This window comes from Sapajus apella, unplaced genomic scaffold (genome assembly GCF_009761245.1).
Source record: "Sapajus apella isolate SASKATOON/1434 unplaced genomic scaffold, GSC_monkey_1.0 scaffold59, whole genome shotgun sequence".
In the NCBI taxonomy this organism is placed as follows: Eukaryota; Metazoa; Chordata; class Mammalia; order Primates; family Cebidae; genus Sapajus; species Sapajus apella.
The window spans coordinates 13,161,565-13,180,204 of NW_022436999.1; the positions used below are offsets into that span (position 1 = coordinate 13,161,565).

The 18,640-nt window shown below is 37.2% G+C and overlaps 1 protein-coding gene across 4 annotated transcripts in view; it reads left to right on the forward strand.

The window, feature by feature from the left end:
• RTN1 (reticulon 1) overlaps positions 1-18,640 on the forward strand; it is a 468,840-nt gene that overhangs the window by 268,725 nt on the left and 181,475 nt on the right. The gene's annotated exons all lie outside the window — the stretch shown is intronic.

Sequence of the window (18,640 nt, forward strand, 5' to 3'; positions counted from 1 at the left end):
TACTACTGACAGTGTTTGAAAGTCAGGGTCAGGATTTTGTATATATGAGTTGGGAATTTGGGCTGAGGCTTTGCTAAACATGATTTTTTATAGTAGCACAATACTGAGTGTAAATTAGTATAATAACTCTTAAAAGAGTCTAAAGGAATAAAGGATTAGGAATGTGCATCTGGGTAGCTTTTTGTTTTCATCACTGTGTGTATATGGGGGGTGTGTGTGTGCCTGTAATTGATAAGGTAATAGAATTTTTATGAATTTTATGATAAAAGCCCCTGGCATAGGGAATGAAACATATATGATTAAAAGCACTCCCCCCAACCACACACACACACATACACATACTTACATACAGTAATTAGTCTTTTACTAGATTTCTAAGATTACAAATTAGATATATTTGTTGCCCTTGCTCTTGTTTTGATTTTACTTTTGGAATGGAGTCTGGTGCTTCTGTACTTAAGAAAGAAAGATTGCATTTAAAATTTATTCCCACCTTTTATTCTAAGGACAGCTTAAAGTAAAGGTGGAGACCATAGTTCACATGTCCTGAGTCACCTGCCTGTGCCTAGGATAGGACTCTGCTTCTGTCCCTCAGCAGGATGAATACCACTGGGTAATCAGTTTCTAGAAAAAAATGTTAGTTTTGTCTAGAACAAAGTGAAATGCTACATATTGAGTACAAAATATGCACTCTATGTTAATTAATTAGTAAAGGCAGGTTTAGTAAAATTGCTAAGTTGCCAGGTCTCTGTTTCTCTGTCTTAGAATATGATGTGTGTTCTTCAGATTTTGCTAGTTTCAATAACTTGGTTATACGGTTGTAATGGTTTGACCTTGGGGCCAACCATTATTTTTTAGAGCCTTTAAAATATATCAGGCTAAGTTTGTCACATGATCTCAGGGAAGTTTTCATTGTTGTATTACCTTGATATTGGCATATGAAGTTATACATACAGATCATTTCAACTCAGCATGACACAATGAAAAAGAAGCCTTTGTGTTCATCCTGAGGGCCACACACACAAAATTGCTTTTTAATAATTCCCTTTACTAAGAAAAATATTTACTAGAATTCCTAGGAAATCTGGAAAGAATTATCAACCATTGTTGCCTCCTACTAGCATTTTCTGAAACATTTCGATTTTAAAATATGCTTTTGAGGTTGTTGAGGTGATAATATTTACCATTAAGTGTGACTGTATTAAAGTACATTGACTAGACTTTGCCATTTCTAATGAAATTGGAATGACAGTAAATACCAAAAAAGCATGAAATGGACAATTTTGACTCCCTTTTCAGAATTGAGTCATTGAGAGTATTGTTGGTGTTGGCCGTCCTTTAAATCCCTGATGATACTAAGGCAGATGTTATTTTTTTTAATAAACAAAGCTTACCCAGTTGAATGTGGCCAGTTTTTTATTTAGCTTTCCCGTTTTCTTACACAAGCATATACATACATCCATGCATCTAAATCGACCTGTTACCTCAGAACGTGTGCGTGTGTGTGTGTGTGTCTGTCTGTCTGTCTGTGTGAAGTCTTTTTTCCCTTTTCTCTCAGGTTGAACTGATACTCTGATGTTTTCACTATTGAAGAGCAGAACTTACTTAGAGCTGCCTCTGGGAGGACAGTTTCTGACATATATTACCTTAAGTCCACTTTCAGGATAAGATGATGAAGTGAAGGCAAATCACAAAATCTCTCTCTTCCAAAACCCAAGGACATGCTCAAAGACAGGATAAACTTAAAAACCAGCAAAAAGTATGCTGGCATCCACCAAATAATGGCAGAGGTACAGCCCCATGCTATGCAACAGCCAGAGAAAGAAGGAAGCGTAAGACTCCCGGAACCTCCAGGACTCCTAATTCCATTCCCTTACATTCTGCTCCCCTGAGGCAGGGGAGGGGGCAGACAAAATCCTAAGAAGTCTCCCATTCCTCCTTAATTTAGAGAGAAGTAATCTGCTGGGTATCTGGCAGCCCTGGGGAGGGAGTTGGAAAGCTCCCCCTATGCCCTCAGTGTCTCATCAGAGGACAAAGAAACGTCCGGGCTAACCTTTATAAAACTGACCAGGTGGAAAGAAAGCTGAGAGGGAATAAGGAGCGACTATAATTACCCAGAGCAAATTATGCCCAGCCCTAATTGGAGATTTAGCTTAGTGGAGGACAAAGGATACAGTAAAGTGAATGATGGGGATAAGGGTCTACAGGAAGAGGTACATGGAGGATTCAGTTGTTAGTCCATAGCAGAATGTTAACGTGGCAGAATGCACATCTTTGGTCTCTGTCTGCTGGGAGGAGAGGGATCCACTGCAGGATGGAGGAAGGTGAAACACAGAGAGTAGACATCATAGTCTTTCTGAATGAAGTTTCCTTGGCTTTACCCTAAATTGGGATCATGAAACTAATATCATTTGTTATAAGGGGAATGAGATGACGTGCAACCAGGTACAGCACAGAAAGGAGAGCAGTGTGCAGGCCTCTGCTACCCGTAGCTACCTATAGTCCCAGCTGAACTTGCCCCTGGAGGGAACCTGAAATTCTCAACTCTGTGACTGAACATATAAGAAGATGAAGAGGTGTCAGATAATATGGAGGGCATCTGGGGAGCAATTATATTGTCATGACAGAACTGTTCAGGTTAATAGTGAGCAAGGAAAACAAACACATGGGAACTAGCAAAGAGTGGAAAGAGGAAAGGAACAAGAAGGAAGACAAAAGAGAGGAGGACAGAATGCTAAGGAAAGATGAATTTATTTTGGAAGAAACGAGCTATGAAAATGGAAGGTATCTTACTTTAATGATTGCTTTTCACTAAAAAGAAATTTAAAAGAACATGAAAGAAGGAAAACAAAGACAAAACGATACGACTATCAAATTAGATTAAAAAAGGAAATGCTGGAGCTAAAGAAATGAATTGAGGGCCAAAATGATATTGTTACCAAAGTGATAGATAATTAGAAATAGGTAGGAGAAGATAGGCGTGAAGAAAACCTCAAATAATGACTTAGAAGAAAGGCTTGAAATAACCAGTGAACATAAAAGATACTGAGTTAAACATCAGAAAGTAGTAGATATGAAACTCAAAGATGATACAGCAAAAGAAAAATCAGTATATCTGGGGTAGGAAATAGAACAAATGAAAAAGAAAAAATATTAAAAAGAAATTGCAAAAAACACATCAAAAGAGTAGACTTTGTGCTAGGAAAATTTGTTACAGAAACTTCAGTGCCAAGACATATATTCTCTGGATACACTTTGAAGCCAGAGAATGAATTCTTCAGGCATCTTTCACACATAAAACCAAATCACCTAGAAAAGGAAAAATCAGGCTTCTATCAGAATTTTCCAAGGCAGCAATCAAAGCCAAAAGACAATAAGGCAAAGTGGAGAAAAATTATGAATAAAAAGTGACACAAGAATTTCATATTAATGTATTAAATTTAAACATGAAAAAAAAAACAACAAAGGAACACAAACCTCTGTTGCTACTATTCAGAAATGACTACTGCTATCAATGTGTTGTCACATTTCCCACTACTTTTTTCCTAGGGAGGGTGTGTGTGTGTGTTTGTGTGTGTGTGTGTGTGTGTGTGTGTGTGTGTGTGTGTGTTTGACATACGTAATGAATGAGTAGATTGTTACCATTTAAAAAGTTACAAAATTACAGATTACTTAAAATCTCCCAAGACACACAACTAGACTCTTAAGTTTATTATATAATTCCATTTTCATTTTTACACTTTTATATGATATTACCTATAAAAACCATGTAAAATTTTGTGTATTTTTAATGTATTGTGCTGTATGCATAATTTTGCAACTTGCTTCATTTCTTGACAAAATTTTTAAATTTGTCTTTATTGATACCTATCAGTGTTCTTTATTCTTTTAAATGTGTATTTTATTATGTTATATATAGATATTTAGATTGTTTCTAGTTTTGTTAGTTTTACAACTAAAGCTGCAATGGACATCCTAGGTGTCTCCTTATGCACAGATATAAATGTTCCTCTAAGGTAAACATTAGATGTAGAATTTCTGAATTGCAGGATTTGTAAATTTTTCTTTGTCCCAAGCATGTTGTTATACCTAGCCAAATTGTTGATAACAAATTGTTGATGTTTAAGGAGGACAGAATATTTTCAAATGTGCAAAATTTTGAAGCATATAGTTCCTAGAAAAGCATCCATTTCAAGCAGGCTTTAAAGCTTATTTGTATAAAAGTTTACAAAGTATTCATTATTTTGTTTTCCAATGTCAATTCTTTTAAAGGATAAAAATACCTAATCATTGTAATAGATGCTAAAGAGGCACTTGATAAAATTCAATCTTTAAAAAAAGGAAGTAGTAACTTTTACCAGAATAGGAATGGATGATGGACTGATGTTTAAAAATAAACATATATCATACAACATTAAATATTTTCCCATTAAATCATGAAAAAATGCCATTTATTTTTATTACTTAGCATTTTCCTGTTTTGGCAAATGTACTAAGACCAAAGAAAGAAATAAAGAAAGGAGGAGGTAAAATACTCTATATCAAGAAAACTTGAGAGAATCAAACTAAAAAAAAAAATTCAAAATATTAAAAGATTATGGTAAGATGGATGGTTACATAATTAAGTTAAAGAAATAAATAATAGGAAATATGAAGGAAGAAGATACTTTTAATGATAAATGGTTAAAAATACAAAGGGAAAAATTAACAACATTACATATTATATAAAAGGCCTTTGAAAAATTAAAAATCTACCAAATGACATAAAAGTAGACTTATATAAATTTGTGCCTTATTCTTAAATAGGAAAATTATAAAATAAAGATGTTAATTTCCCCTAAATTGAGCTCTAAATACCAAATGAAATCAATGCATTTTTATTGGAACTTGACAAATTGACAAGTTCATGTGTAGAAATAAGTCCATATAAATAACCAGAGGATTATAGGGAGAGGAGAATGATAACCTATGAAGGTATGAAAATAAATTAGGAAGCTATAATAACCCAAACAGCTTAGAACTGAAAAAGAAATAGATAAATTGAAAGAATAAACGTTCTTTTGAATGCAAATTTATATGAACATTGGGTATTTAAAATGAAGCATTTCAAATTACTATTAAAAACAGTCTGACAAATGCCTAATGTATTTAACTGACAGGAAGAACACATCCCTTAAAAATCGAGAACTAAACAAAAAAAAAAACAGGATCTTCATAGAAAAATAAATACAAATGGCAAACAAACATGAAAAACAAATATTATGATTATCTCATTCATAATCAAAGGAATGCCAAAAGAATGAGATGTTGCTTTTTGCATATCTGATGGCAACATTTTCAGTGTTTGCTAATTCTGTGTTGGCCAAGGTAAACGGAAGCAGGAACTCTCATGCTGTTGGTAGGAATGCAAATCAGTGCATTCTTTTTCTAAAAGAAAATTTGGCAGGAATTCTCCAAAAAAAAAAAAAAAACCCAACATACTGTTTAGTTTAGCAGCCTGATTGCTGGAAATTTGCCCTCTTGATAAACTTGCAAAATACATCATCAATTTATGTGTACAAGGACATTTGTTGGAGCATTGTTATAAAATTCTGGGACAAAGTTAAATGTCCACTGATAGCAGTCAGGTTAAAAAAATCAAAGTACATTCATACAATTAAATACCTATGAATCATTACAGAGAATGAAACAGCTCAATAATTGCACATGTGAAGAGCTCAAAGATGTATTTATTGGGGAGAAGGGTAAGAAGGATCCCATCTTATGCAATCCCTTATCAATATAGAGTAAGAGGCTTAAATACAGGTATGGGGGGAAAAAAGGTATAGAAATCGATTTAGGCTAATGTATGCATAAAAGAATTTACTGAAGACTACACAAGAATGAACGATGGGGAGTCAGAAGGAAGAGGAACCATTTTTCTTTCCATCTTATGCCTTTTGTCTTGTTCGAATTTTTAACTTTTTGCGTATAGAAGTGTTATACAAATCAGCCAGTCTATATGAGACCCCCGACACAACAGCCCTGCCACCAGCCTCTTCCCCATCTCCCAGCATTGTTACTCTGGCAACTTTTGGCACAAGGTCCCCACCATTTTCTCCCTATGAGGGAAGCACAATGTTATCACATTCATGGCTTTTTCTTTCGTTCTGACCTCACCCTGGCAAATAAAACCTGCATAGAGAAAAGACAGAGATCAGGTCTGCACTTCTGCTGCTAATACTGACATCACTGCCATCTAGTAAATACTGACCAAGTGCTAAGCAAGGGGGAGGAGGGAACATTATGTGAAGCACTTCAGGTCTCAGTTATTCCTCACATGGACCTATGAGACTGGTACTGTTTTCACAGCCATTTGACAAAAGAGTAGACTGAAGATTATAGAGATGTGGTTGCTTGCCCAGGACTCTACATCTAGTAAGAGGCAGGTCAAGGATTGAAGCCCTAGTGAGCCCCACAATAGCAGCAGAGCTTTTGACAGCTGATACACCACCTCTATAGCTTTCCTAGGGCAGCTCAGCTCCACTGTGAGACACATAGGGCTTCCTGGGCCAGTGCAAATCATCATTTATAACATAATTTTCTTGATGGGGAGATGTGTTTCAGGCTCCAAATAGTGACTGAAAATAGATTTTGGGAAATGAAACTCCTGATTTATAAGCTGAAGACCATCTGAACTTAATGTTTGTTTCTCTTCAGTAATACATATATAGCAGATATTCCTTAAGTACTTTCTGTCCATTGATTAGTTTTCTCAAATAATTTCTGATTGCTCAATTTTATAGTCATTAGGACTATTTTTGGTACTTCAAAGGTATATTTTTGGTATTACTCATTCTGTTGCAGTTTGGTTACTAAGTTCTCACAAGATGACTCTTATAGCTAAACACAGACCCAGGCAAGCCAATATTTTCTCTTTCACAGTGGTGTGTGTTGCTCAGACAGCAAAGGTGAATTATTGGCCAGAATTTTATGCCAATGATAGGTGTTAGCTTGCATATTCATCAGATTCTTTGAACAGCAACTGATGGTAACTTTTCCATGGTTTATACATTTTTGCCTTGTCTTTTTCCTTCCCCATCCTACCTCTTTATCCTGTACTTTTACTCTTTCTCAAAACTTTCTGCCCTTTTTCAAAATGAAGAACCTGAAAAGGGTCTTGCCAAGACCAGTTGTAATCTCTACTACTAGTTGCAATCATAATACTAATACTTATTGGGTGTCCATGAGCCATGCATTGTTGCAGGTACTTTATATTCAGTTCATTTATTTCTTCACAAAAGAAAGGTAGAGGAGTTCAGGCTTGCACTTCTGCCACTACTCATAATACTAATAGTCACTGCCACTTACTGAGTGCTATGCAGTTGTTCCAGTCACTCCATTTTACAAGTGAATAGAGGCTTTAAAATATTGCCCCCAAAGTCACATAATAGTAAATAGTGTCACTTGAATTCAAACCTAGGCCTATCTGACTGCAAAACCTCTGCTGTTTCCTTGGACTTCTGCTTGAGGTAGGTTTGCAACCAAATCATCTTGGTGGTTTAGTAATGTCTAGCAAGGTGCTGGTCCCTTTTCCTGCTCTATGCTGCCTGTGGTCCTCACTGGGACACAGACTTCTATGAGCTATTGATGTGCTCTTCTACCTCTAAGTGATTTATGTACCCTCCTGTTTTCTGATTGAAGGAAAGAATTTATGTGCCTTGTGGCCAAAATGAGACAGCACAAAGAAGACTTTGGAAGGAAGAAGGAACTGCTTTTATGGATGGCTCCATTGTCTTGTGACTGATGGGGTTTCAGCCTTTAAAGCCTTCCTAACTCTCTCTTAAGGGAGAACAGTGACGACTCTAATCCTGGTGTCAGAGTCAAATAATAATACCATATTAATCTTTTTTTAATCATTTTTTTCTAGAAATTTTGTTCACCACTTTATTTAAAATACTGGAAATTAATAATTATGAAAATGAAACATCCATATTATAAAAATTCAAATGTACTAAATGTAAATGTTCTTTATACCATTATACATTAGAAATCTTTCTGTTATACACATGCAACCATTATTATCTTTCTTACTCTTTACCACTGCAAGTCACTCATTTGCTTTGCTACAATTTTTACCTAGAATTTGGCCCAGTGTAACCCCAAGGGTTTCAGTGAAATGACAGCTCTGGCTCATGTAATTGTGCCTCTTCTGGGTCCAGAAGCTCTTTGGGTGCCCATGTTCTTATGACTAAAATGTATTTTATTTATTTATTTTTAGTGGTTTTTTAAAATTGTACTTTAGATTCTGGGGTACACGTGCAGATCATGCAAGATTGTTGTATAGGTACATTTATGGCAAGGTGGTTTGCTGCCACCATCCTCCCATCACCTATACCTGACATTTCTCCCCATGTAATCCCTCCCCACCCTCCCTCCCACTATCCCTCCCCTAGCCCCCCCAAAACAGACCCCAGTGCATGATGCTTCCCTGTCTGTGTCCACATGTTCTCATTGCTCAACACCTGCCTATAAGTGAGAACATGTAAACACAATATTAATTTTCATGGGTGAATGGAAGGTTCAAAAGGACAGGGGTGTGGAGTGAGGCAGGCTCATTCACCCAGCCTCTGGGGGAATGTAATTCCAGCTCCATCACTTCAGAACCTTATGACTTTAAGCAAGTTGTTTTACCTTTTTCAGTGGCAGTTTTTAAAATCTGTTTAATGTAAAAAACAATAGTTACGGCATAAAGGGCGTGGTGGATACTAAGTAATAAAGTACAGTTTCCTCAAGCAAAAATATTTTCCATTTGATATGCAAGCCAGATTAATTCTGGGAGAAATGTTAATTTCCTTAAATAAATTTTTAAACAGATGGGAAAGAAACAAATGTATTTAGGTAGAGACAAAGTGCCAGATGACAAAATTTACCTTGGCATTTAAATATGAGAAGTTTTATTTTTGTTGTAAATTTTCTTATGGGTTTTAGTAATGTAATTACATTATTTGGCACTCACATTAACTCACATAATGCAAAATGTGACTTTTTAAGAAGAGAAAAATAAAAATCAGCGATGCAGAAAGAATTCAGATGAAACAGCTTGAGCACTGATGAGTTTCATGAATTAGATTAACATAAATGATTGGAAAACCCATTATTTTGTGAATGGAAAAGGTGCCCAAGGTAATACCTGCAGCATTAGGAGCAGTTGAAACCCAGCCTTTTGGAACACAAGCCAGGATATTTACAGTTGTAATACAGAGACCTCTCTCCTCTTGAAGCAACTGTAGTAGGATTTGTCCAGTGAGTTAAGCTCTGTATCATCTCTGCAGTGTTGTAGGATATGTGAAAACAGGTTAAATTGGAAATAAAATGTGACAAACAGATAGATCAGTTTGGATAGATACAAAGCTATTAAGAAGCTCAGGAAGCCGTTCTGTTATTGAAGTATATCAATCCAAAAAATGAAACTACCTAGCTTGACAAATAAGTTCAAAAAGTTTACCTCCTTCCACTCCTATTTTTCATCCTATCTTCCCTATAATAGATGCCGTGGTAATTACAGAAGCAAAAGTATCATTATTACATACTCCTCAGCTACCAAGAATTAATAACTACATCAGCAAATATGAGTTTGCACGTAGCAAATAGTTTCCTTCTACAAAAATATTCAAATAAAGAGAGAATAACATATTTCACAAAGTAAATTTTCAGTCTCAAAAAGAAATACTGCTGAATTTCCCTCCCAGAAGGTTATACCAAAACATATTCCCAAAGTATTTGCCAACAGTTTTAGAGTAATATTTTCCCCACAGTACACAAAACCCAAAAGACAAACAGCAAAAATCTGTAGATTTGACCACATACGAACTAAAACTTTCATACAGCAATATATATAATAATTAAAGTTGAAAAAAGTAATTGTGAGCAAGAGTTTTAAAACATAAAGACAAGATTAAGAATCAAAATATATAATGAGTTCCAGGAAACTAATATAAAAAAAGATAAATGACCTAATAGAAACTTTGCAAAGGATATGGAGAGTCAATCTGCAGAGGAAGAAATGACAAACAGCCAATAAGTATTTGTAAGGATCCGTGCCCCTGTCTGGGAACCAGAAATATGTGCATTTAAACTACCAGTTACCATTTTTTTGCCCCCAGATTGGAAAATTATAAAATTCTATTAACTAATTTTTTGGTGTATGCTACCCTTATAATTCCTAGAGGTCTACAGTACATTTTGCTAGCAGTTGAGAAAAACATCCCTTCATTATTTTAGTTTTTCCTTGTGTTATCCTCAAAGAAAGGAACCCTCAGTCCCTGATACCCCTCTCCCTTCTCCCTTGTTCTAGGGAAAAGCGGAAGGCTTGCTCTCGTTGTTTCCATTGCATCTCTTATTTCTGAGTCCAGAGGCTGCCCCATCACTGCTCTCAACAAGAAATACCAACATCCAGAGCATTTTGTGAATTTAATCTTTTTGCTTAAAATTAGAGGGCCTGTGGTGGAGGACTCAAATCCCATGTCATACAACTTTGACCACCTCACCTACTCTTTCTCTCTCCCACTTTTCCACTTTCCCAGCTATTTTGTCCTCCACCCCTTCCAAAATTCAGCCGGTATATTATTCCCTAATGTACCTAGCCTCTTGAGGAATGTAATCCAAACCCCATTCTAACTGCTTCTCTTATAGGGTATGACCCCACCAGGACACATTTCTTGCTTCCTTCGCTACTCCCCAACCTACCCAAAATTTTGGTGCATATATTTTGTCCATGTTATTGCACATACAATGGAAAATGGGACATATTTGTGATGAACTGACCCAAAATCCATATACTTAGGCACGTAGGTGTGTAGCACAACATAGGGACCAATATGTAGATTTGATTAGAAACTTAGCCACTAACTGAGTGTCCTTGGACAGCTTAACTTTTTTTCTGTCTTGCTTTCTTTGTCTGTAAAATCAGATTGATAGAGCTTTCCTTCTGAGGTTGTTGTGGGGAGTATATGGGATGGTATCTGCAAAGTGTGCGAAGTGCTTATTAGCACAGTGTGGGGGGGCAACATAGTCAGGGACCCTGCAGTCTACGCAGAATGATCACTCAACATAGACTGCATGGTAGACTTTTATCATCTCCAATGCCTTCCTGTAGCACTTTAAATAATCATTCTCAAGGAAAAAGAGAAACTGCACCAACACATAACTGCTCCTATTCAGTAACAGCAGCTACCTGAAAAGATGTTGGTGAAGTACATTACTTTTCTTGCAGCAATAGGGCAGCTATAAATCAGGTCCTAGATTAGAAAAACAAAACATTATAGCCTCTTAGAAAATCATTATCAAGCATTATTCTACCTTATCCATTTAGTTACATTTTGGCTCGTTATATGCTCTTAATAATTAATTCAGATAAGAGACTTGGGATAAAATGCTGACTTAAGTCCTTTCCATTCTTGCAGCTGTGTGCAGTGAAGTTTTATTGATGCTTTAAAATGTTTCTGACGTTACTAACCCAGGGGAAAAGTGCACTATCTAAATTGGCAGAAAGTTATTTAAACTTTTCAACTTTAATTCTTGCTCCCAGGTACTTTTCATTGTAAGAGAAAAGTTCAAAACCAAGAATTAAAATGTAAATATATTTTCTCTTTCGCCAACAGATTTTGTTAGATAGTGTTGCTGGTTGACTATCTTCCAGTAACAAAACCTTCATGACCCACTTTACTGTGAGTCTATGTACTTTTCTATCACATGTCTTAATCTGTTTGGGCTTCTGTAACAAAATACCATAACCTAGATAGCTTATAAACAATAGAAATTTATTTCTAACAGTTCCAGAGATTGGGAAGTTCAATATCAAGGCAGATTTGGTGTCTGTTGAAGACCCATTTCCTGATTCATAACCTTCTCACTGCATCCTCACATTGTAGAAGGGACCAGCTAGCTCTCAGTGGTCTCATTTAAAAAGGCACTAATCCCATTCATGAAGTTGCCTTTATCATGATCTCATCACCTCCCAAAGTCCCTACCTCCTAATACCATCAGCTTGGGAATTAGGATTTCAACCTATGAACTTTAGGGAGACACAAACATACAGATCATAGCATCATATCTTCATGAAATGTTTATCTTTTGTTCCAGAAATATTTCAAAAGCTGACTGTAATATATTTTTGAAGTAATTCTTATCTAACTTATTCACTTTAATATTGCTGCAATTTTATAATTGTAATCAAACCAAACACTCAGGGAATTCAGTATATAAGAAAAGTAAATTTTAAGTTGTAGTGACTTTAGGAATTCTTACCATTTGTAAACATCTCAATGACAAATAATAATAGGAATATGGGAAGAAGTACATGGAAACTATTCATGATTATTTGGAAGGAAAAAATATTGTCCAGAATGAAATATTTTATGGCCATTGGAATATGGGAAGAAGTATATGGAAACTATTCATGATTATTTGGAAGGAAAAAGTATTGTCCAGAATGAAATATTTTATGGCCATTAAAATGACAAGTGGTGTGAACCATATCAGAACATGGAGCTGGGTTTTGGAGTAACTTTGAGTAGAAATAGCAGACACTGAGAATTATATCCCAATTAGAACTAGGCAAACCATTTTTTAAATTTATGTTCCACTTATACTGTTCTGTTCCGTTTGTTGTTTCTGAATATATTTATATTCATATATGCATATTTAGCAACAACAATTGGAACAGAACAGTAAGTAGGACATAAACAGTCAATGATTGACACTTTAAAAATTTTTGTTTCTATAAAGATATTAAATTCTACAATAAAGTTATTTTAAAGGAAAGAAAACAGGCTAAGAGATGTTACTCTGATTTTTGTTCAGTGAACAAATAGAAGGGAGATGGCCGAGTGATGGGGAACATGGGCTCAGCATCAGGGAGACCTGGGTTTGGATCCTAGGCCCAAATTTGGTCCATGTGAATTTCATCCAGACACTTCCATTTCCTTATCTGCAAAATAGAAATAAGACACCAGTTCCACATGGTTGTTGGGGTACTAAGCAAGATGGTGGAAGTAATAGATCTGTTCATGATTACGATGTAATTACTACATGTTATTACATGCTGGTAAACATACCTTCCATGCAGGTGCCATGCCCTGGAGTGGCATCCAGTGGTAGTACTATAGGGAGAGGGGAGATGGAATCAGAATTTGGGAGGCTTCCTCTCGTTCCAAGACAGCTGGCTCCAATTCTAAGATCATATCCATTGCTGTTACAAGGTACAGATGCAGTGAATAAATATTTGTGGAACTAATGATATTGCCGCACCTTCCTATATTTACCTTGCTCTCTGTGATACAATTGGATTCACTACTACCAAAATGAACTTATGTTGTGGCAGTCCACAGCCTCCTCAGTCCTTTATTTGTGAGAAGCAGTGAGAAGAAACAAATAAAAATTAAGTTGCCTTAAATAGGAAAAAAGAAAAACAAACAAAAAACTGGTAAAGTGTGTGAAGTCTCAGATTTGTCCTAGACCTTGGCTCTTGCTTTCTGCAGCTTCTTAATTCACTTAAAATGATTCTGCTTCATATTTTTTCTTGAATTTGATAAGCACCAGCTTTGATTTCCTCGGAATGGTTGGCACCATTAGGTAATGCTTTCTTCTGTTAAATGGTTTTCTTCCCCCTAGCATCCTTTCAGTTTCATGACAATTGGATATAAATCCAAGATGATAAGTTTTCTTAATATTTGCCATATACCCTCATTTATTAATTTGAATTTCTTTGCTTTTGTGGCTATGTTTACATGCTAGGAAGGTTAGGTTTCAGTAGAAGCATTGTGTTTCCTGAGAATCCTCCATAAACCTCAGGATGGAATTCAGTACCTCCTCTCTATCCTTTGTGACACCCAAAATACCTCTTTTACAGCACAAGTCGCAGTGACCTCTTAAGTGTCCACTGGTCAGCCTCCCACTAGCCTGGGAGTTTCCTTAGGAAAGGGCCATGGCTTTTCTCCCTTTATCCTCAGCACTTACTCAGTGCCTGGTACAGTGGAAAGTGAGGAATAAAGGCCACAATATGTAGGAAATACCAGTTAGTGTAGAGTGATCTTTGATTTTTCTTTCAAGTCCTGGTAGAACTTCAATGTAGCAAAGGAAACTTGATGATTCTGGGCTTAAGTTCCTGCCCTGCTATTGACTAGTGATGTCATCCTTGCTAAATCATTTAACATCTGTGCCTTAATGGTTTCCACTGAGACTGCAGGGTAGAGGTTGGAGGAAGGGTGAAGAAAAGCCATGAGGTTAGTTATGAGCAATAATTTCAAAACTAAGAACATATAGACAATTTAAGCGTGTATGCAGAGAGCTGGGCCAAGTTCTCTAAAAGAAGGTCAGGACAGTTCTCATAATCTCTAAGCAGCCTGGTCAAAGTATTCCAAAATGCCATGAAGATGCCCAGAAAAGGAATATAATGTATCAGGAAGAGAATATGATTTCCTCACATGCTAGGATTTGTTTTCCGTTGTCTACTGTTTGGAATAAGAATGTTAGGAATCTTGTCCCCTTTGCTGGCTCCCGCTCCTCAGTCTATGCCTGAAATGGAGATTTGATTCCTTGGAATTCTGCCTTCCCCCTCTGCAGAATCTCCCTGTGACCTGTGTGCATGGTCATGGTCCACCTACCAATATCACACTAAGGTTTCTCACATTCATTTCTCCAGCCTAGTGAACATGTTTAAACTATGTTTCCTAGGCAGTTTAAGCGGTTCCTAAATGTTAATAGAATTTATTTTCTACCTCCCCAAACCTCTTCCTCCCCTTCGTATGACAGAAAGGTATATTACCATCTACCCAGTTGGCCTTGCCCCAAACTCTGGGATTACCCCAGGCTCCTCCCTCACTCTCAGCTTTTGTCCTCAATCTATATCAAATCCTATTGGTTTCTTTTTCTTAAATAACTCCTGTATCTACTCCTCTCCATCCCCATTGCAAGGGGCCTTATTACTGCTTCTCTGGTCCTGGTCCTTATTACTGCTCTGCCGGATCACTGCTGTGTCCTCTCCTATTCTGATCTCCCCTGCCCCTAATCTGTCTACCACACTTCCAGAGTGACTTTTCTGAAATCAGGTCAGATATCCCTTAATTAGAGCCTTCAGTGACTCCCCATTGCTATAGCATAATATCCAAAGTTCTTACATTGCATACAAAGTCGTCTCTAACATGACCCCATTCTCCCTTTCCATCCACATAACCTATGTTCTTGGACCTACAGCCTATTTGCTAAGTCTCAGGGCCCTCACTCTCATGTTCTTCCATCTCTTTGCTTCCAGGGTTTCTTCCACCCTAATTCCCTTATCTATTTGGTAAGCACTTGCTTATATTTTAGGATTCATTGCCTTTCTGTATAACTGCCCGCCATCTTTCTCTCCTTCGTATGACAGAAATGTATGCTTGCTGTATGCTGCACAAACATCCTAACTTGTATAATATTTTACTTATTTGTTTACAAACTTCCCTCACTCAAATAGACTAGGAGTTCCTGAAAGAACTATGAAATTTGTTTTATTCCAGCATCTGACACAGAACAAAGTAGGCAGTGAGCACTCAATAAATATTGGATGAATGCATAAATAGGTATGGTCTCAAGCTCTATCATTTACCGTGACTTGGACAAATCATGTAGCCCAGCAAATAGTGCTTCTTTATCTTTAGAAAACAGCTTAAAATATCTATAGCACAGGATTTTATGGGAATTAACAAAAGCCATTCATTAATTCAGCACATAGCTTACAATATACCATGATGAGAAAAAGCATACACGGTCCCTGCTTTCATGAAACATACAATATAGTTAGAGAGAAATGAAAACAATCACAAAAATAAATATAAAATTACAACTGTGATTGCTTCAAAGCAAAGCCATGTGGTACCAAGAGAATCTGTGATAGAGGTATTGACCTGGCCAAAGAAGTCAAGGAAGCCTTCAGGAATTGGCCAGTGAGCAAAGATCTGGAAGATGAGAAGGAGCTACTGGGGAAGGGGAAGGAAGGCATTTTTTTTTAGGCAGGAACAGCATATGCAAAAGCTCATTAGAAAACAGCACATTCAGGGAACTGAAAGCAAGATAGTGCACCTTGGATGCAGGGAACAAGAGTGAATGTGGTACAGGAAGAAGCTAAAGAGAATGCCAAGGCTGCCACCTTGGCACAGGAGAGACACAAAATAAATGTTAGGGTTTTCTTTTTCTTTCTTTCTTTTTTTTTTTTTTTTTTTTTTGTCTTGACTTGCCTCCATTTTTTATTTCCAAAGACTTAGAAAGAAAATGGGGGAAAATAGGTGAATCTGTTTTGCTGGAAATATAGTGTCGGTCTCATGAAACACCCACTCTTTCCCCAAGAAAGCAAGGACATCCCTTTGGTCCTAAGGTATTCCTGAAAAAGGGGGACAAAAGGGCTGGGATTCAGGGCCCAGAAATAAAACTTCCTTTAGCTGAACTGAAGAAGCCATCATAAACTTCAGTGTTACTCCAGAAAAAGATTGTTTGGAAGGAATGTCACCAAGTCAATGGCCAAAGGGAAGAAGGGGCAAGCAGTAGGTACCAGTCATGGTAGAAAGGCATTTAAATAGCAAAGCCACAAGGTCAGCACACACTTAAAAGGAGATATTGCTAAAATGGTATGTGTGTAGCCTTGCTGCAGCTTTAGTAACTAGAATGTGGCCTGTTTCCAATTGATGAGTAACTATTATTGAGAGAAGAGGAAGTGTTGAGGGAAAAAGTCTATGGGCAAAGAAGAAAGACACACAATCAAACACAAAAGCAAGCGGACTCCCAAAGATTTTAGAATATGCTTCTAAACCAAGAGAAGATGATGACTCATCATGCCTGTGGTGATGGTATGCACCATTTGCTCTTCAATAACACGATATCAGACCAAAGACAGTGCAAGGTAGAGAATCTCATACTCTTTCTAAGTATAGCCAGAATTTTATTACTGAGATATCCATGCCGGAAGGACCACATTTGTTCATGCTGACATGTTCAGTCTTCCTAGGTGAGGGACATGTCACTCCATGATGAATGCTTGCCTGTTGCAGTTTTCAGTGATGGCAGATGGATTATTTTTAGTTTAAGAGCTATAACTCAATAAATAATTAAGAATATGTATGGGAGTTTCAGAGTACCAATTAATCTCACTCCTTTCCCTCAGAGTTCTGAGCCAATCCAGTCAGATTGGAGCCTATATTTTTGCTTTATTTCTGGTAAACCTGAGTTAGAAAGCACTGGCCTTGTGGTAAAATGGGTTTTTTACGCCTCCTCCTGAAATAAAATTTTCATCTGGTCCCCAGCAGAGCCTCCTACTGGATAAAGGAAAGGAGTGACATGCAGCTCCAAAGCAGCATCAGAGAGGGTAAGAAGCAGGCCACAGGGAAGGCCTCACACAGCAGAGGAAGGCTCAACCTCTTCTGGTTGAGAACAAATGAGATGGAGAGAAGGACTAAAAGTTTCCTCACCAAACACTTTCAAGTTGAACAGACATCTTATTTTGTAATGTCTTAGCCCATTTTGTGTTGCTATAGAATACCACAGGTTAGGTAACCTATAAAGAGGAAAATTTATTTCCTGTGTTTGTAGAGGCTTGGAAGTCTAAGGATGAGGCCTGCGTCTGGTGAGGGCTTTGCTGTGTCATGGCATGGTGGAAAGCAGAAGGACAAGAGAGCATGAGAGAGCAAGAGAGCAAAATAGGACCAAACTTGCTGTTACAGCAACCCCACTATCACAGTAACTAACCCAGTTCTACTATAACAACATTAATCCATTCATGAGGGCACGGCCCTCATGACCTAATCCACCTCTTACTAGGTCCCACCTCCCAACAGTGTTGCATTGGGACTTCAGTTTCCAACACATGAACTTTGGAGGACATATTTGAACCATAGCAATGGACCTTGTCAGGAACAAAGAGAGAAGACAGTGGCTTGGCAATATCATAAAGTTTGGCACAAGATATTTATTCTCAAAGATACAATAGGCTTTTGACTACAGAGTAAAAAGTGATAGAAAATGAGTAGGAAAGTGCTAGAAATGCCCTAAACTTGATTATAATATGACATTAATTGAAACATATTTATTTCATTTTTAAATTATTAGGTATTGTATATGCTGATTGATCTCTGCTACCCTTAATTTAAAACTTCTTATTCCTGGTTGTGAAAGGAACAATTCAGACTTCAAATGGCTTCTCTCTTTTATTTCAGTTATTAGAGACAACTTTCTGTTGTATGAATGAGTGATCTTTTTAACAAATCAGATGACCAGTTCACAATTTTTATTGCTTATCCTCAGAATGTCTTAAAATATACATGGAATAGAGGATGTACTTATCCTATAAATTACAGGGTACAAGGCTGGGCAGTGGCTCGTGCCTGTAATCCAAGTACGTTGGAAGGCCAAGGCTGGTGGATCACAAGGTCAGTAGCGCGAGACCATCCCGGCCAACATGGTGAAATCCTGTCTTTACTAAAAATGCAAAAATTAGCTGAGTATGGTAGTGCACACCTTTAGTCCCACCTGCTCAGGAGGTTGAGGCAGGAGAATTGCTTGAACCCAGAAGGCAGAGGTTGCAGTGAGCCGAGATTGTGCCACTGTATTCCAGCCTGGCAACAGAGTGAGACTCTGT